General features: G+C 46.8%; 1 non-coding gene and 1 pseudogene across 1 annotated transcript; one reads left to right on the top strand and one right to left on the bottom strand.

The window, feature by feature from the left end:
* Positions 1-20,203, top strand: part of LOC129040873 (rab5 GDP/GTP exchange factor-like) — a 99,231-nt pseudogene that overhangs the window by 75,762 nt on the left and 3,266 nt on the right.
* On the bottom strand, positions 3,112-3,215 carry LOC129041778 (U6 spliceosomal RNA). The gene has a single exon (XR_008503929.1). It is a non-coding gene; the product is annotated as a U6 spliceosomal RNA (small nuclear RNA).

The following is a 20,203-nucleotide window of genomic DNA, read 5'->3' on the forward strand; positions in this document are numbered from 1 at the left end:
TCTCTAGAAAAAATAATAAACTGGCCAGGCATGGTGGCTCACACCTGTAATCCCACCACTTTGGGAGGCCGACGTGGGCAGATCATCTGAGGTCAGGAGTTCAAGACCAGCCTAGCGAACATGGTAAAACCCCGTCTCTACTAAAAATATAAAAATTAGTTGGGCATGATGGCAAGCACCTGTAATCCCAGCTACTTGGGAGGCTGAGGAAAGAGAATTGCTTGAACCCAGGAGACAGAGGTTGCAGTGAGCCGAGATCATGCCACTGCACTCCAGTCTGGGTGACAGAGCGAGACTCTGTCTGAAAAAAAAAAAAAAAAAGAAAAAAGAAAAGAAAAAATAATCTTGAGCCCAGGTGATGGAAGCTGCAGTGAGCCATAATCATCCGGCTGTACTTCAGCCTGTGTGACAGAAGGGGACTCTGTCTCAAAAAAAGTAAAAAAAAAAAGAAAAAGAAATATTCATTGGGAAAATAAAAAAAGAGTGAACAAGCAAAGTTTCAGGAGAGTACTGTGAATGTGGGTCGTGTCAGTAGAGTGTAGGGAGTTGGGCAGGAGCGGCTGGACTTGAAGAGCAGGTTGGTGGAGACCAGGTCATTTATCGTAAGCAGTTTGCCCTGTAGCATGTAGATCAAATATCCCACATTGGCTGCTGGCGACTGAACTGGGCTTCCTGTTTCTGTGTTTGGTTTGACCATCACAGTGTTGAAGAACTATTGAAGTGAATACCTTGCAGTTTGCTACAGTTCCCCCTGGTCTCCCACATTACTCTGGCCTCATTCCCTCCTGTAGGTTGCCTGACCCTCTGAGACCTGTGTTTGCTATCCCTGCAGATGGGTGGGTAGGAGGTGATTTAAGGAGGAAGAGTTAATATATGAGTTATAGAAAGATAAATAGACTGGGCACAGTGGCTAAAGCCTATAATCCTAGCACTTTGGGAGGCAAAGGCGGGAGGATTAGTTTGACCCGGGAGTTCAAGACCAGTCTGGGCCACATAGTGAGACCCCGTCTCTACAAAAAATTAAAAAATTAGCCAGGCATGGTGGCATGCACCTGTAATCCCAGCTACTCAGGAGACTGAAGTGGGAGGATAGCTTGACCCCAGGAGTTGAAAGCTGCATTAAGCAGTGATCTTGCCACTGCACTCCAGTCTGAGTGACAGAGTGAGACCCTATCTCAGAAAAAAAAAAAAGCAAGAGAGAGATAAATAGATCTAGCATTGGTGGGAGTGTGCTTTTGAGTGCTCTTTAGGAGAAAATTTTATTTTAATTTTTTTCTTCTTTAAATTTTTTATATTCCAGCAGGCTGGGTCCATTCTCTCCCCTTTAATTTCTCAAACACAAAGCGCCCTGCCAGAATCTCAAGTTGGATCTGCAGTAGATCACCATTAACATAGCAGCCTGATATGTTGTAAGTCCTTATGCCAGGAACTGTGCGGGATACAAAATGTAAGAGAAGGCTGGAATAGAGCATCTCCGGGGGAAACGAGCCAGAGATACGGCAGTGTCCCATGGAGACAGCCAGCTGATGTTTGGTAGTGCTTTGTGGAAAGGCTGTACTTTGGTAAGGTCTCCACATCTGCAATGTGGCCTTCAATATTATAGGTCCCCGAACTCCAGGTTTTTACATTCCCTGCATAGGTCAGAGTTGTAGGGAGTGATTCACCCTAGCAGAACTCCCTGGTTTTTAAGGCAGGTGTTCCATTTATTAATTGACAAAGGATGCATATTTCTCCTTTGGTAACCTGATGAGTTAGGTCTTTTCCCCAGGGACTCCCTTTCCACCTGAAGTTTCTTGGAAAACTAAGCAGAGGATGAGGGAAAGGCTGTGAACAAGCCTGCTGGTCCCTCCCTGTCCTAAAAAAGAGCATACCTCTTCTGTAACCAGAAGACCCTTTTCACTAGTCAAGGCTGAGCAGACTGAGATGAGGTGTGTGTGTGTGTGTGTGTGTGTGTGTGTGAAGGCTGGGCAGACTGAGATGAGGGGTGTGTGTGTGAAGGCTGGGCAGACTGAGATGGGTGTGTGTGTGTGTGTGTGTGTGTGTGTGTGTGTTTTCTCACTCTGTCACCCAGGCTGGAGTGCAGTGGGATCAGAGCTCACTGCAGCTTCTACTTCTGCAGCTTCCACTTTGATCCTCCCACTCCAGCCTCCAAAGTAGCTGGGACTATAGGAATGTGCCCCCGCACCCAGCTCATTTTCTAATTTTTTGTAGAGATGAGGTTTCACTGTGTTGCCCAGGCTGGTCTTAAACTTCTGGCCTCACGGGATATCCTCCTGCCTTAGTCTCCCAGTGGCCTGGGATTATAGGTGTGAGCCACCTCACCTGACCTGCGATGAGTTTTCAACAATGTGATTCCTCTTTTACAGAACCACCTAAGCTAAATATTCTTTTGAGAACAAGGGCTAGCCTGTAGTTTCATGGCCTTTTTTTCCATTTGTGGTTTTTGCCAGGTGGAATTTAAATGACCTCTTATCAAGATGGATAAACCCAAGTTTCCCAGTGCTGGAATTTAGAAAATGGATGGACAAGTAAGTCCCACTCAGCACCCATAGCCCAGACATGGGGACCTCAACACACCTGGGCCCCAGACATCACCTTTCATTGTGAGTAGCTCAGAGATGACACTTTTGGTTAAGTGCCCCCTGGCAATAGTTTCTATAACAGCAAGTGAAGGAATAAATAGTCACCAAAACATTTTCTGTTCCCAATTCCAACATTAATTGGATGAGATATTTTATGAAGAATTTTCATATGGCACAGTCCTGGCCATATCTTCAAGTCAACAGAAAAATTCTATTAAACCGTCAACCTTCTGTCTCACTCTGTTGCCCAGACTGGAGTGCAGTGGTGCAATTATGTCTCACTGCAGCCACAACTTCCTGGGCTCAAGCAATCCTCCCACCTCAGCCTCCCAAAGTGCTGGAATTATAAGCAGACAGCCACCATGCCTGAAAGCTCGACGATTTACATCAAGTGTAATAAGAATGCTCACGCCCTGTGACTCACAGTACTCTCACTTCTGGAAATACCATCTTTGGATATAATTCAACCTAAACAAAAGGTCATATGCACACAGTGAAAATCCGGATATAATTTTTTTCTCTTTTTAAAAAAAATATGGAATGATTCACAAACTTGCATGTCGTTCTTGCACAGAGGCCATGCCAATCTCCCTATTGTTCCAACTTTAGTATATGTGCTACCGAAGCAAGCATGAGTAATTTAAGATAAAGTGGTTAAGTGGAATAAGGAAGAGTTATGGGGAATTAAAAAATTTATGGTATTTATAGGCACCTAGTAACAGCTCAGTAAATATTAGCTGCTACTTTTATTATTTTTATGGTAATTCCACTCAATTAAAAACTGTCATTAAAAATTACCATTGTCACGGAACATAATGTATCCTACAGTATAATTGTAAAAACAGCTACAATTTGTCTCTTGGTATATGGGGGGGGATTAGTTCCAGCTCCCCCATTTCTGTGTACACCAAAATCCACCCATACTCACTGCAGCCTAGACTTTTCAGGCTCAAGGGATCTTCCCACCCCAGACTCCAAAGTAGCTGGAACTATAGGTGTGCACCACCACCACACCTGTTTAATTTTTTTTCTTTTTTTGGTAGACACAGGGTCTCACTATGTTGCCCAGGCTGGTCTCCAACTCCAGTCCTCAAGCGATCCTCCTGCCTAGGCTTCCCAAATTGCTGGGATTACAGGCATGAGCCACCATGCCTGGCCTCTGCTAGTTTTGTATTCTCTAGAGTTGTCTTTCATTTGTGCTAGTGTGTCACTAATTACGCCGATCCTCTGTTACAATTAATACTTTTTATATTAAATTTACATATATATATTTTTACTTTTTTTTGTTTTTTATTGATACTGGGTCTCACTTGATCACCTAGGCTAAAGTGCAGTGGCACGATCTCTGCTCACGGCTACCTCCACTTCCCAGGCTCAAGCAATTCTCCTTCCTCAGCCTCCCGAGTAGCTGGGATTACAGATATGTGCCACCATGCCTGGCTAATTTTTGTGTTTTTTGTAGAGACGGTGTTTCGCCATGTTTCCCGGGCTGGTCTCAAACTCCTGAGCTCAAAGCGATCACCCGCCTTGGCCTCCCAAAGTGCTGGGATTACAGGTGTGAGCCACTGTGCCCATTTTAGTTTAAACTTCTGAGTGGTTTATATCTCCTGATTGGACTCCTAGAAATACAGAATTGATGCTAGGAAGGGTACCAGGAGATGGACACACACAGATGGGATTTGGGCATAGGTTTGGTTATCCAAGGAGCAGAGCTGAGCTATTTGCCAATGTGACATGGGATGCTGGTGATTTCTAGAAAGTGACCTCACAATGACTCAAGCTACCACTTACTGTTGATTGTGATGAAATGCCAGCCGAGGCATATGCCATTCAAGCTAAGGGGTGCTACACTTGACCACTGCGGCAGTATAGATGAGTCTGAAGAATGGTATGGGATGGATACTTTCGAATGCACTCCAGCAGGGGTCTCCATCCACAGGGCCACAGAGCCGGAGGTGAGCAGCGGGCAAGTGAGGGGAAACTTCATCTGTATTTATAGCCCATCCCCATCGCTCACATGACCACCTGAGCGCCATGTCTTGTCAGATCAGCGGCAGCATTAGATTCTTATAGGAGCATGAACCCTGTTGTGAAGTGTGCAGGTAAGGGATCTAGGTTGCGCGCTCCTTATGAGAATCTAATGCCTGTTTCTCCCATCGCCCCAGATGGACAGTCTAGTTGCAGGAAAATAAGTTCAGAGATCCCACTGATTGTACATTATCATGAGTTGTAGAATTATTTCATTGTATATTACAATGCAATAATAATAGAAATAAAGTGCACAATATATGTAATGCACTTGAATCATCCTGAAGTCATTCCCTCCACCCCCAGTCTGTGGAAAAAATTGCCTTTCACAAATTCACTCTGTTTTTTTGCATAGAGACAGAGTCTTAATGTGTTGCCCAGGCTGATCTCAAACTGCTGGGCTCGAGTAATCCACCCCTCTCAGCCTCCCAAAGTGTTGAGATTACAGGCGTAAGCCACCACGCTCAACCAAGACTGAGTTTCTTAAATAAAAATTAGGGGGGATTACTTGAGCCCAGGAGGTCGAGGCTGCAGTGAGCCCTGATTGCACCACTGCATTCCAGCATAGGTAACAGAATGAGACTCAGGCTCAAAAAATAAGATAAAATAAAATAAAAATTAGACTGGGCATGGTGGCTCACGCCTGTAGTCCCAGCACTTTGGGAGGCCGAGGCAGGCAGATGACGAGGTCAGGAGATTGAGACCATCCTGGCTAACACGGTGAAACCCCATTTGTACTAAAAGTACAAAAAATTAGCCAGGTGTGGTGGCAGGTGCCTGTAGTCCCAGCTACTCGGGAGGCTAAGGCAGGAGAATGGTGTGAACCCAGGAGGCAGAGCTTGTAGTGAGCCGAGATTGCGCCACTGCACTCCAGCCGGGGCAACAGAGCAAGACTCTGTCTCAAAAAAAAAAAAAAAAAAATTAACCGTTTATGAAGTTCCCAGTAATTCTTTCCTTCCTAAGTGTTCCCCATAAGCCTTTGAATTTTGTTTGCTTTTCACATACCATTTAAAATGTTTAAGAACTTGTGTCTGTCTGTGTCATCCTTTTTTTTTTTTTTTTTTTTTTTTTTTAAAGAATATCTTTTTGTCACTTCCAGCTGGATCTACCATGAAAGACTTCAGAGTCCAGGAAGAGAGACTGATTGGGCAACATGTTATTCAGGTACAAAAAGACTTGGACTATGACTCAAAAATGATCAAATAATAGTGCATGTATCATATGCAATAAGAAGCACTTCTGGAGGGTGAGAGAAGCATCCAGTTAAGGTGACATTGAAGCTGGGTCCTGAAAGATGAGGAAGAATTGTATGAGAGTGGGCAGAGAAGGGAGAGGTAGAGGGATGGGGAATGGGCTGGGATGGAGTGAGCTGCTCAAGCAGGGAAACCAGCACTGTAAAGACCTGGTCAATAAAGATGGCACATTTTATTCAGGGAATGGTGAATTAATTGTGGCAGGAATGCTTTGGAGAGATAGTAATTTGCTTGTATGGAATTTTGCCCGAGAGACCTCATTACAGTTTCTAATCTTTTGATGTTATCATCTATTACTGTCCTTGTCAAATAGTTTGGAATAGGTATAATGATCACAATAACATCAAGCATAATATTTCATTAATTCTCACAAAATCACAGGTAGGTGCTACAGTTATCCCCATTTTGTGAATGAAGTGATGAAGACTTAGGAATGACGAGTGATTGCCCAAGCTCACCTGGATATTAAGAGTGAGTCAAATGTCGGGTCTGGTCTGACTTTAATGTTTGCTTTGTTCATGAGCACCACGTGTTGCCTCTCCTATGCAGTTAAGCAGGTAGACAGGTGAAAGAAAAGCCCGTGTGTGTCTCTACTCACACACTTCTGACTGAATGTGTGTGTGGAATTTCCACACCAAGTTCTCCAATGCTCTGGATATTAACTCGGTATCCCACAATTTTATTCTGACACTTCTTGGAGTTGGCGTAGACCCCACAGGTTACGGGCTCAGTCCCACGAGACCACCCTCGCTTCACATGCCAATGGCAAGTCCTAGGTTGTCACCTGTACTTTTGACCAACCTGTTACAAATCAGGGGTTCCCATGACCCCCTTCTTGGGGTTTAAACATTTGCTAGAACAGCTTACAGAACTCAGAAAAACAGTTTGTTTCCTTTTTTTCTGAGAGACAGGGTCTCATTTTGTTGCCCAGGCTGGTGTGTATTGGTGCAGTCGCAGCTCACTGCAGCCTTGACTGCCTGGGATCAAGTGGTCCTGACCACCTCAGCCTCCCTAGTAGCTGAGACTACACGCTTGCACCACTATTTCTGGCTAATTTATTTTTTGTAGAGATGGGGTCTTGTTATGTTGCACAGGTTGGCCACAAATTCCTGGGCCCAAGTGATCCTCCCACCTCAGCCTCTTTGAAGCACTGGGATTACAGATGTGAGCCACCACATCGGGCCAGTTCATTTCCTATTACTGGTTCCTTGTAAAGGATACATTGCAGATCCAGTGGTGTAAAGGATACATCCTTGTAAAGGATACATCGCAGATACATTATCCAGCTAATGAAAGAGATGTACATGCCAGATACAGTGGCTCATGCTGTAATCCCAGCACTTTGGGAGGCCGAGGTGGGAGGATTGCTTAAACTCAGGAGTTTGAGACCAGCCTGGGCAACATGGTGAAACCCTGTCTCTAAAAAATTTTTAAAAAGCTGAGCACGGTGGCTCAAGCCTGTAATCCCAGCACTTTGGGAGGCCAAGGTGGGCGAATCACGAGGTCAGGAGTTCGAGACCAGTCTGACCAACATGGTGAAACGCCGTCTCTACTAAAAATGCAAAAATTAGCCAGGTGTGGTGGCACGCTCCTATAATCCTAGCTTCTCAGGAGGCTGAGGCAGGAGAATCACTGGAACCCGGAAGGTGGAGGTTGCAGTGAGCTGAGATCACACCACTGCACTTTAGTCTGGGCGACAGAACTAGACTCTGTCTCAATAAATAAACTGAGTGTGGTGATGTGCACCTGTAGTTCCAGTTACTACAGAACTAGACTCCGTCTAAATAAATAAATAAATAAGCGCAGTGGCATGCACCTGTGGTTCCAGTTACTAGGGAAGCTGAGGTGGGAGGATGTTTTGATCTGCGGACTGGGGAGGCTTAGGTTGCAGTGAGGTAAGATTGTGCCATTGCACTCTAGCCTGGATAAAAGAGCCAGACACTTTCTCAAAAAAAAAAAAAAAAAAAAAAAATGCCCGGGGCAAGGTAAGTGGGGAGGGGCATAGAGCTCCCATGCACTTTGTTGAACATGCTACCCTCCCAGCATCTCCTATGTTCAGCAACCCAGAAGCTCTGCAATCCCTGTTGTTCACGGTGTTTATGGAGGCTTTATTATGCAAGCACAACTGATAAAATCCTTGGCCACTGGTGATTAAGTTAATCTCCAGCCCGTCTTGCCTCCTGGAGTTAAGTGGGTGAGGCTGAAAGTTCCAAGCCTCTAATCATGTAGTTGCTTTTTCTGGCAATCAGCCCTCCTCCTAAAGAAATCTAGGAGCTTGCAGCCACTCATCATCTCAACAATACCCTCAAATGCATTCTTATCATGCTGGAGATCCCAAAGTTCTTAAAGGCTCTTGTGTTAGAAATCTGGGACAAAGACCAAATATTAAAACAAAAGATGCTCCTATCACCTCTAACACTGAGGTCTTTATAAGAGCTTTAGAAGCTCTGTGCTAGGAACCAGGGACAGAGACCAAATATATTTTTCTTTTCTTTTTTTGAGACAAAATCTCCCCGTGTCATCCAGGCTGGAGTGCAGTGATGTGATCATAGCTCACTATAGCTTTGACCTCCTGAGCTCAAGCGATCCTCCCACAGCAGCCTCTCAAGTAGCTGGGACTACACATGCATGTCACCCATGCCCAGCTCATTTTTGTAGAGATGAAATTTAGTTATGTTGCCCAGGCTCATCTCAAACTCCTGGGCTAAAGCGATCATCTCACCTCAGCCTCTCAAGTAGCTGGGAGTACAGGCACACACCACCATGTCTGGCTAATATTCATTTTTATTTTTTTGTAGAGGTGGGGGCTCACTATGTTGTCCCAGCTAGTTTCAAACTCTGAGCCTCAAGTGTTCCTCCTGCTTTGACCTCCCAAAATGTTGGGATTATGGGTGGCAGCCACCATGCCCAGCAATTACAAGGATTTTTTTTTTTTTTTTGAGACGGAGTTTTGCTCTTGTTGCCCAGGCTGGAGTGCAATAGCACGATCTTGGCTCACCGCAACCTCTGCCTCCTGGGTTCAAGCAGTTCTCCTGCCTCAGCCTCCAGAGTGGCTGGGAATACAGGCATGCGCCACTATGCCCGGCTAATTTTTGTATTTTTAGTGGAGACGGGGTTTCTCCCTGTTGTTCAGGCTGGTCTCAAATTCTTGAGCTCAGGTGCATCACAATGATCTTTATAAAAGAAAGAGGGTAGGAGAGTCAGAACAGGAGCAGGAGATGTGGTGATGGAAGCCGAGGTCAGAGAGGGAGATTTGAAGATGCTTCACTTCTGGCTTTGAAGATGGAGTAAGGGGCCGTGATCCAAGGAATGGGGGTGGCTTCTAGAAGCTGGAAAAGCCAAGAGAACACATTAGAGCCTTCAGAAGGAATGCAGCCCTGCTGACAGCCTGACTTTAGCTTTAATAGACCTAGTTGGGGCTTCAAGGCCCCAAGAATTGTAAGATGGTCTATTTGTGGTGTTTTTAGCCACTAAATGTAGGAAAGTTTGTTGCAGCCACAAGAAGAAATGAACATAAAGCCAGGCATGGTGGCTCATGCTAGTAATCCCAGCACTTTAGGAATCCAGGCAGGAGGATCACTCAAGGCCAGGAGTTCAAGACTAGCCTGGGCAACATAGTGAGACCCTGTCTCTACAAAAAAATTTAAAAAATGGCTGGGTGCGGTGGCTTGCGCCTGTAATTTCAGCACTTTGGGTGGCTGAGGCAGGCAGATCACCTGAAGTCAGGAGTTCGAGAACAGCCTGGCCAACATGGCAAAACCCCATATCTACTGAAAATACAAAAGTTAGCTGGGTATGGTGGCATGCGCCTGTAATCCCAGTTACTGGGAAGGCTGAGGCAGGAGACACCCTTGAAACTGGGAGGTGGAGGTTGTAGTGAGTCAGGATCGCACCATTGCACTCCAGCTTGGGCGAGAAGAGTGAAACTCCATCTTAAATAAGATAAAATAAAATAATAAAAGAAATCAGCCAGGCATGATGACATGCACCTGTAGTCCCAGCTACTAGGGAGGCTGAGGTGGGAGGATTGCTTGAGCCTGGGAATTAGAGGTTGCAGTGAGCTATGATTGCACCACTGTGCTCCAGCTTTGGTGGCAGAGTGAGATCTTGTCTCCACAAAAAAAAAAAAAAAGAATAAATGAGGATGGTGGGCAAGGGGACAGATGGCAATAGAATAGTCAGGGGTGGCCTCCTAAGTAAAAATTAAGCAAAGACTTGAAGGAGGGGAAGGAGTTGGCCAAGGTGCTGAGGGAAGAGCATTGTAGGCAGAAACAACAGAATAAGGTGTCTGAGGTGTGTCTGAGGCTCTGGAAGGAGGCTAGTGGAGCAGAAGGAGAGAGGGAGAAAATTAGGGCAGCAGGCCAGAGATTTGCTGGGCAGGGATCGGTACAGACTGTGTAAGCCCTGGGAGGTTATTGCTGGGCTAGATGGGAAATTCAGGAGGGTTCTGAGCAGAGAGGCGACATGATCTGTCTGCCTATTTAAAAGCATTCTCTGGCTGCTGAGTTGAGAAAGGCTGTGGGAAGATGTGGGTAGAAGGATGGGGGCCAAGCTGTGGCAGCATCCAGGCGGGATATGATAGTGGTCCTGACCAGGGTCTTGGTGGTGTTGAGAGATGGTCAGAGGAGAGAAGTAGGGGAGGAGGCCAGGGAGTTGCTGGGTGGGGATCTTCAGTACATGTTGAAGACAGTCAACAGGATTTCCTGACAGACTGGATGGTGGGGTGTGAGAGAAGGCAGGGGTCAAGGTTGTGTTAGATTCTTACTGAATTATTAAGTAATTTTAAAAAACACTACTGCCTTTCCCAGTCCTATTAAGTATGGGATACTAGATTAAAGAAATCTCTTCAGGCTCAGTGCAGTGGCTCATGCCTGTAGTCCCAGCTGTTTGGGAGGCAGAGATGGGAGTATCTTTTAAGGGCAGTAATTCGAAACCAGCCTGGGCAACATAGCAAGACCTACTCTCAATAAAAATATTTTTCAAAATTTAATAAAATGAAATGTAGCTAGGCATGGTGATGCGTACTTGTAGTCCCAGCTACTCAGGAGGCTGAGGTGGGCAGATCTCTTGAGGTCAGGTGTTTGAGGCCAGCTTGGGCAACATAGCAAGACCCCTCACTCTACAAAAAAAATTAAAAAATAGCCAGGTATGGTGGCACTCAACTGTGGTACCAGCCAGTGGGGAGCTGAGGCAGGAAGATGGCTTAAATTCAGAAGGTTGAGGCTTCAGTGAGCTGTAAGTGCACAACTGCTCTCCAGCCTGGGCGACAGAGCAGGACCCTGTCTCACAATACAAATAAAGTAATGAAATCATAAGTTAGAGCCTTTTGGCTCTGTAGCCCTTGCAACCCTGGAGCCGTGCAGTGGGGTTTGCATCGCTGGGAATGAGGAGACCCCTCCCCAGTATTGTTGCCTGACTAATCAGTGTTTTAAAAATATGAATCTGTTGGGAGGCTGAGGCGGGCGGATCACGAGGTCAGGAGATCTAGACCATCCTGGCTAACACGGTGAAACCCTATCTCTACTAAAAATACAAAAAAATGAGCCAGGCGTGGCAGTGGGCACCTGTAGTCCCAGCTGCTGGGGAGGCTGAGGCAGGAGAATGGCGTGAACCTGGGAGATGGAGCTTGCAGTGAGCCAAGATTGTGCCACTGCACTCCAGCCTGGGGGACAGAGCGAGACTCCGTCTCCAAAAAATATATATATATATATATATATATAATATATATAAAAATATATGTGTGTACATATATATTTACATAAATATATAGTTACATAGTTATATAAATATATATGTACACACATACATATATATTAATATATATATTAGCATGAGCGCAATGGCTCACGCCTGTAATCCCAACACTTTGGGAGACCAAGGTGATCACCTGAGGTCAGGATTTTGAGACCAGCCTGGCCAACATGGCAAAACCACATCTGTACTAAAGAAAACACAAAAATTAGCCAGGCATGGTGTTGGGCGCCTGTAATCCCAGCTACTTGGGAAGCTGAGCCAGGAGAATTGCTTGAACCCAGGTGGTGGAGGTTGCAGTGAGTCAAGATCGTGCCACTTCACTCCAGCGTGGGTGAAAGAGTCAAAACTGTTTCCCAAAAAAAAAAAAAAGTATTACTTACGTCAACTTGTAATGGTTTTATTATTCATGTGTAATGAATATGTATTTTAAAAATTTGTTCTGTATTATATCAACATGAAATGGTTTTATTATTAATATGTAATGAATATTTTAAAATTTTTGTCTTTTCTAATTTTAATATAATTATTTATATAAAGAAAAAGTCTTAAGAGGTCTTCAATAGAGTTAAAAAATGTAAAGGGATGCTAGACCCGAAAAGACTGAGAACATGGTAGTTTAGACATATTCAGAGTAAGCCACATACAACTTGCTACTTTACCTATTTTCTTTCTTTCTTTCTTTCTTTCTTTTGTTTTGTTTTGTTTTAGGAGATGGGGTCTCCTCTGCAACCCAAGCTAGAGTACAGTGGTGCAATCACAGCTCACCGTAGCTTTGAACTCCTAGGCTAAGGCTCCTCCTGCCTCAGCCTCCTTAGTAGCTAGGACTGTAGTTATACATGATGACACCTGGCTATTCTTTAAATTGTTTTGTAGACATGGGGTCTCACTTTGTTGGCCAGGCTGGTGTCACACTCCTGGCCTCAAGTGACCCTTCCACCCCTGCCTCCCATCCTAGAGGTATGAGCCACCACAGCAAGCACTTGTTCGATTTTCTAAAAATAAGCAAATTTCCGAATTAAGGCTGTGGGTTGATGGCCGGAAGATAAAAGTAGAAAAACAGAAGAATAAGTTCTAATGACTTACACATATTTTTTTGAAAGCAAGAAGAACTTTTAGTAAATACATTCCTTACAAACAGAAGGCAAATAAACAATGTTGTACAGGAACTTCAACACACACTGTACAATATTCCCACTTTGCTGATGTCAGTTATGGAAATTCTTCGTGGTTTACTTGACTATCGCTATCAGTATTTAGCATCTCTCATCATTTTTGTCAACTTCCTCATCTGCTAACTTCTCTCCAAGGTATGTCATATTATGACATACTCCTGCTGCATGAACATGGCTAGTGTCATCCTATTTAACACATAGAATCCTTCCCTAATTTGTTTTTTTACCCTCTGTCTCTTTGTTTTGCATTTTTCTTACCTTTATTGTCAGAAACTCCAGAAAGTCAGTCGTAGTGATTTATCACCAATTGCTTCATTAATTTATACTTTGCTTATATGGAATTTTGCCCAACAGACGTCATTACAATTTCTAACCTTTTTTCTTTTTTTCTGAGATAGAGTCTTGCTCTGTTGTCCAGGCTGAAGTGTGGTAGTGCTATCACAGCTGACTGCATCCTCGACCTCTCAGGCTCAAGCAGTCCTCCCACCTCAGCCTCCCAGGTGGCTGAGACTGTATGTGCTTGCCACAATGCCCAACTAATATTTGGAATTTTCCTATACGTGGGTTCCATAGGGCTGACTGCGAAATGTGAGTATGCATGGATTTTGGTATATGCAGAGATGGGGGGCTGGAACGAATCCTCTCTGTATACCGAGGGATGACCGTATGTTTTTACAGTTATGCTGTAGGACACATATTGTTCCATAGCCTTGAAAATGATAATTTTTAATGACAAATAATTTTGAATTTAGTGGTATAATATAAAAGTAGCGGCTGATCAGGTGTGGTGGCTCACACCGGTAATCACAACACTTTGGGAGGCTGAAGCAGTAGGATGGCTCGAGGCCAAGAGTTTGAGACAGGCCTCAGAAATCAAGGGAGTCACCATCCCTACAGAAATATACATGAATTAGCCTAGTGTGATGGCATGTTCCTGTAGTCCCAGCTACTTGGGAGGCTGAGGTGGGAGGATCACTTGAGCACAGGGAGGCTTAGACTGCAGTGAGTCATGATCAGGACTCTGCACTCCAGCCTGAGTGACAGAGTGACCCTGTCTCAAAACAACAAAAAAGTAGCAGCTAAGATTAACTGACCTTCTACCAGGTGCCTATAAATACCATAGATAGTTTAATTTCTTATAACTGTTTCTTATTTCGCTTAACCACTCTGTCTTCAGTTACTCCCAGATTTTCACTGTGTTTGTGCAGATGACTTTTTGTTTAGGTTCAGTTGTCTTCCAAGGTATTTCCAGAAGAAAGATTACTGTGAGTCATGGTGAATGGACATTCTCATTGTCCTTGATGTAAATTGACAAGGTTTTGGGTGCCTCCCAGGTATAATCCCAGCACTTTGGGAGGCCAAGGCAGGAGGATTGCTTGACCCCAGGAGTTGGAGGAGACAGTATGGTGAGACAGTGTCTCTATTATTAAAAATAATTGCCAGTCAGGCGTGGTGGCTCATGCCTGTAATCCCTACACTTTGGGAGGCTGAGGTGGGGTGAATCACCTGAGTTCTGGAGTGCGATACCAGTCTGACCAACATGGAGAAACCCCGTCTCTACTAAAAATACAAAATCAGCTGGGTGTGGTGGCACACACATGTGATCCCAGCTACTCAGAGGCTGAGGCAGGAGAATCGCTTGAACCCGGGAGGTGGAGGTTGCAGTGAGCCAAGATCACACCATTGCACTCCAGCCTGAGCAACGAGAGTGAAACTCCATCTCAAAAAATAAATAAATAAATAAAAAATTGGAAGCTTTACCCTGAAAGGCTTATATACAGTTTAAACACCCCTCATTGTATAAGAAAGTGCCCATTTCACTGCATCTTTGCCAGCACAGGGTATTATAATTTAATAAGTTATTTTTTGTTTGATGATTTTAAATGGATAAAAGCCCTCATATTACTTTGTCACATTTCAACATCTTTCCTTATACCTTATTAACTTTATTTCTTTTCTGTCTGTAAATTGTTATTGTTGTTTTGTTCTTTGAGACAGGGTCTTGCTCTGTCACCCAGGCTTGACTATAGTGCCATAATCATGACTCACTGCAGCCTTGACCTCACAGGCTCAAACTACCCTCCCACTTCAGCTTCCCAAGTAGCTGGGATTATGAGTATGCACCACCACACCCAGCTAATTTTTTTCTTTTTTTGGATAGAGACAGGGTCTCACTGTGTTGCCCAGGCCGGTCTCTAGCTCCTGGCCTCAAGCAATCCTCCTGCGTTGGCTTCTTAAAATGCTGGCATGAGCCACCATGCCTGACTTTGGCTAGTCCTATATTCTCTAGGATTCTCTTTACTTTGTGCTAGCCAGTCTCTCATTATGCTGTTCCCCTGTTACAATGAATAATTGTCTGTATTAAATTTTAGGACTTTGGACTTTTGAGTGGTTTATGTCTCCTGATTGGACCCTAATACAGAGTTGATGCTGGGAAGGGTCCCAGGAGACAGACCCACACAAATGGGATTTGGGCATAGGTTTGGTTATCCAAGGGGCCGTGCTGAGCTCCTTGCCAATGGGACATGGGATGCTGTTGATTTCCAGGAATTGACCTCACAGTGACTCAAGCTACCACTTACTGTTGATTGTGATGAAATGCCAGCTGTGGCACATGCCTTGGGTGCTAAGTGGCTGCTGCACTTGAACACAATAAAGACTGGTGTGGGAAGGGTCCTATTGGATGTACTTGAGCAGGGTCCCCAATGCCAGAGCCATGACGACGGCCTCTCCCGGCCCAGCTATGGCCTCATGTTGGCCTCCCCAGGCCACGTTTCCGCTTGCCTCGGCAGGCCCAGCTCCTGCCTCCCGACAGCCTCCTTAGGCTCATCTCGTGCCTCACCGCGGCCTCCCCCAGGCCAGGCTCCTGCCTTTCGGCAGCCTCCGCAGGCCCAGCTCCTGCGTCCCGATTGGCCTCTTTAGGCCTGGCTCGTCCCTCGCCAACAGCCTCTGTTTCATAGGCCTGGCTTTTCCCTCGTGGCGGCCTCTGCAGGCCCAAGTCGGCAGGCCACCCCCATGGCCTGGTGGCTGCCTCCCGGCCTCCTCTCCAGGCCCAGCGCTCTCTTCGCGGCTGCGCCTCCATGCCCAGCCCCTGCCTGCAGACAGTCGCTTTGGACTCAGCTCGTGTCCAGCTCCCGGCGACCTTCGTAGGCCTGAAACCTCCTCCAGCCCAGCTCTCTGGGCCCACATGTGGCCTCGCAGCGGCCTCCCACGGCCCAGCTCTTGCCTCACAGCTGCCTTCCCCGGCCGTGTTTCTGCCGGCCTCCCGGCGGCCTAAACAAGCCCAGCACCTGCCTCACACTGGGCTCTTGAGGCCCAGCTCACGCCTTACGGTGGCCTCTCCAAGCCCAGCTCCCGCCCGCCCCAACGGCGTCTCCCGGCTCAAGGCTTTCTCCAGTGGGCCCCTCCAGGGCCCAGCTCCTGCCCCGCCGCCGATGGCTTGTGCGGGCCCAAAGCGTCCTGAAGTCGGCCTTGCCAGGCCCTGCTACTGCCCGTTGTAGGCCCCTAGACTAGAGGCACGGCCTCTGCCTCCTCACAGTGGACCCCCGCCAGGCCCAGCTGTTGCCTCAGTGTGTCCGCCTCAGGCCAGTCTCGTGCCCTGCCTGTGGGCAGCCTCCACGGGCCCAGCTCTTGCCTCTCGCCGTCCTCTCCAGGCCCAGAACTGTTTCCAGCCGGCCTCTCCAGGCAATGGTTTTTTTTTTTTTTTTTTTTTTTTGACAGAGTCTGACTCTGTTGCCCAGGCTGGAGTGCAGTGGCACAATCTCAGCTGCGTGCAACCTCTGCCTCCCAGGTTCAAGCGATTCTCCTGCCTCAGCCTCCCAAGTAGCTGGGATTACAGGCGTGTGCCACCATGCCCAGCTAATTTTTTTTTTTTTTTTAGTAGAGACGGGGTTTCACTGTGTTAGCCAGGATGGTCTCAATCTCCTGACCTTGTGATCCGCCCACCTTGGCCCCCCAAAGTGCTAGGATTACAGGCATGAACCACCGCGTCCCTCAGGAAATGTTATTACTTTTCTATGTCTTTTCATAAGCAAGTTCCTCTTTTTCTTTATTCTCAGTAGTTTTACCTGTTTAGAAGAGTTAAGTTGTTAGCCAATCAGGTTCAGTTTAAATTGTAATTTCTAGCTCCAGTCAATGGAGACAAGACACAGTAGCAAGGACAAGCTGCATAAAGGATAAAAATTGTTTCCCTCTTTACTGCAGAAAGTAAAATTACCTTATTGAGAAAACTTCTTTGTCTAAATGCTGATTTTTCCTTGCAGTACTGGGTAACAAGCATTTTGTTTCTGAATAAACATTTTACTCATAACACAGAGGTTGCAGTGAGCCGAGAGCGTGCCACTGCTCCCCAGCCTGGGCGACAGAGCGAGTCTCCGTCTCAACAAAATAAAAAACAAAGACTAGTTCTTGGCTTCCCGTGGCAAAGACCTCGGCCACCTCATTTTGGTCCTTAACACCATACATGCAGCCACTGGTCTTTTTTTCCTCACAGAGGAGGACAGTAGTTCTGTGTGAGGAGGTGGCCAGAAGGATGGGAGGACGGATAATTGGAGCTCGGAAGTAGAGGTGTGGTGGGTTTCATCCACACTGACAACTGCCTGATGGAGTTCTGGGTGGCAGAAATGGGGCTGGGAGATGCTGTTTCTCCTCCATGTCCCTATCATCCCCCCTCCTACTCACCGCCACCCCATCTCTGGTCTTTAGCATCCGAGTGGTCCCTGCCTTCACGTCACTCCTACTTTGTGTGCACCTGCAGCTCAGGCATTGCTGGGAAGCTGACTAGAAAATGCAGAATCTGGGCCAGGTGCGGTGGCTCACGCCTGTAATCCCAGCACTTTGGCAGGGCGAGGCGGGCAGATTACTTAAGGTTAGGAGTTTGAGACCAGCTTGACCAACATGGAGAAACCCCATCTCTACTAAAAATACAAAAATTAGCGGGCTGTGGTGGTGGTACGCATGTAGTCCCAGCTACTCGGGAGGCTGAGGCAGGAGAATTGCTTGAACCTGGGCCACAGAGGTTGCAGTGAGCCGAGATCACACCACTGCACTCCAGCTTGGGCGACAGAGCAAGACTCCGTCTCAAAAAAAAAAATTTTAATTAAAAAAATCAGAATCCGGGCCCAGCAGCAGGCTCCAGGGTCAGTGAGACCCCCCCGCGCCAATCCACCCTTGGTGGAGTGTGAGCAGCCTTGGCCACCGTGTCACCATCCTGCTCAGCTCCTGGGACGCCCTGTTCCTGCCATCCACAAGCTTTTCAGCCTGTCTTCTCCAGCAGCTGCCTATGACTCCCATCCCACCCTCCCTGCTGGTTGAAATCCTGCCCAGCCTGAAGAGCCAGAGCGTATGCCATCTCCTCCTCCTCCTTTTCCCTCCTCCTAGAGATCTTAATAGGGGCAGTCCTCCTTGACGCTCTGCCAAGACATGAAATAATCTTGCCCTCCTCTGGAGTCCCACGGTACTTCCTCTGCATTTGTCTTGTGGATTCTCAGTACCTGACTCTTCTGTAAGCCCTGGAAGACAGGAGCTAGAGGGTGAATAGCCCAGGGACGGCCAGTATCTCCAGGCCCCTTCATCATCATCTGAAAGAATCTAGGATATTCTGTTTCAGGTCCTCCCTTTAGGATGCTAGAGCTGAATTTCTGAGATGGAACCAGAAATGGGCTTTTTTTTTTTTTTTTTTGATACAGGTCTCGCTCTGTCTCCCAGGCTGGAGTGCAGTGGCACAGTCACAGCTCACAGCAACCTCAAGCTCCTGGACTTAAGCAGTCCTACCACCTTAGTGGGAGTATCCTGAGTGAACTCTGGGAGGTTCTTAAGGGGTACCCCTGGTTTATGGAGAGAGGTAGTGACCACCCTTAACCAAGACACAACCTGACTTACCTTGAGTCCCAGGTCCTGTCAGGGTTGTTGCAAGGATCCCATAAAATGGCAAATGCACCCCCAAATACAGCCAGCATAGTGCTCTGCATATAGAACCACCAGGAGGAAACAATGCTAAAGTACCACGCTCAGAGTTCTGCTCTCTACAGCAGTGAAAAACGAAAACACCGAGTTATCTACCCTCAAGGTTATCCAGCTGTGAAAAGAATGGCAGGGCACAGTGGCTCATGCCTGTAATCCCAGCACTTTGGGAGGCCGAGGTGGGAGGATTGATTGAGGCCAGGAGGACCAGCCTGGGCAACAGAGCAAGTCCTCCCACCCTGATCTCTTTTTTTTTTTTTTTTTTTTTTTTGAGATGGAGTCTGGCTCTGTCACCCAGGCTGGAGTGCAGTGGCACGATCTCAGCTCACTGCAAGCTTCGCCCTTCAGGTTCATGCCATTCTCCTGCCTCAACCTCTTGAGGAGCTGGGACTACAGGCACCCGCCACCACGCCCGGCTAATTTTTTGTATTTTTAGTAGAGATGGGGTTTCACCATGTTAGCCGGGATGGTCTCGATCTCCTGACCTCGTGATCTGCCTGCCTCGGCCTTTCAAAGTGCTGGGATTACAGGCGTGAGCCACCACCTCCGGCCACCCCCACTGCAATCTCTACAAAAAATTATAAAATTAGCCGGGCGTGGTGGCAGGCACCCATAGTCCCAGCTACTGGGGAGGCTGAGGTGGGAGGATCGCTTGAGCCCAGGGATTGGAGGCTGCAGTGAGCCATGATCACACCACTGCACTCCAGCCTGGGTGACAGAGACCCTGTCTCTAAAGAAAAATTTAGAAAAGTGACAAGGGCAAATACACACAGTGAAAGAAGTAGGGGGCAGCTCATCTCCATAAATGGCCACCAGTCAGGTATCCCGCAGCCACACCCTTGTGTGGTTCCTGCTCACGTCAGTGGGGGCCTTGTAACTTACTCTAACCTAGAGAATGCAGCACAAGTGAAGCTGGGCCAGTTCTCAGCCCAAGCCTTAGAGCCTGGCAGCTTCTCCTTTTGCTTGTGGGAACTGAGTCATTCAACAAACCTGTGGACCTTGCTGTAGAGGCGTTGCGAAGAATGAGAGGCCCAAGACCTCGGGGAAAAGGCCAGCTGTCCGGGCATCTCCCAAACACCAGCCTCGCATGCTCCAGTCCAGCCAAGCCTCCAGTGACTGCAGTGGGAGCTGTGGGCATGTAACCACCCAGCTGAGCCCTGTCAACCCCCAGCGTCGAGAGATAGGAACAGAAATAGCCTAAAAGCCACCAGAGTGGAGAGGGCTGGGATTGTTACAGTAGCAGATAACCTGCAGAGCAGGCTTCATTCTCTCAACCTATGAAATATGCAAGAGAGGACAAGTATTACCAGTAGTTCCTTTCCCGCTTTATTTTTTAGCTGCTTTTTGGGTTTTATACAATGAACATGTATTACTTGTAGAAGAAAACGATGTCATCCTTTATGATAAAAATCCATTTCCATTTTAGCTTTTTTAAAAAAACAAAAAGCTGTCG

The sequence above is a fragment of the Pongo pygmaeus genome, chromosome 6 (genome assembly GCF_028885625.2).
Source record: "Pongo pygmaeus isolate AG05252 chromosome 6, NHGRI_mPonPyg2-v2.0_pri, whole genome shotgun sequence".
NCBI classification, from domain to species: Eukaryota; Metazoa; Chordata; class Mammalia; order Primates; family Hominidae; genus Pongo; species Pongo pygmaeus.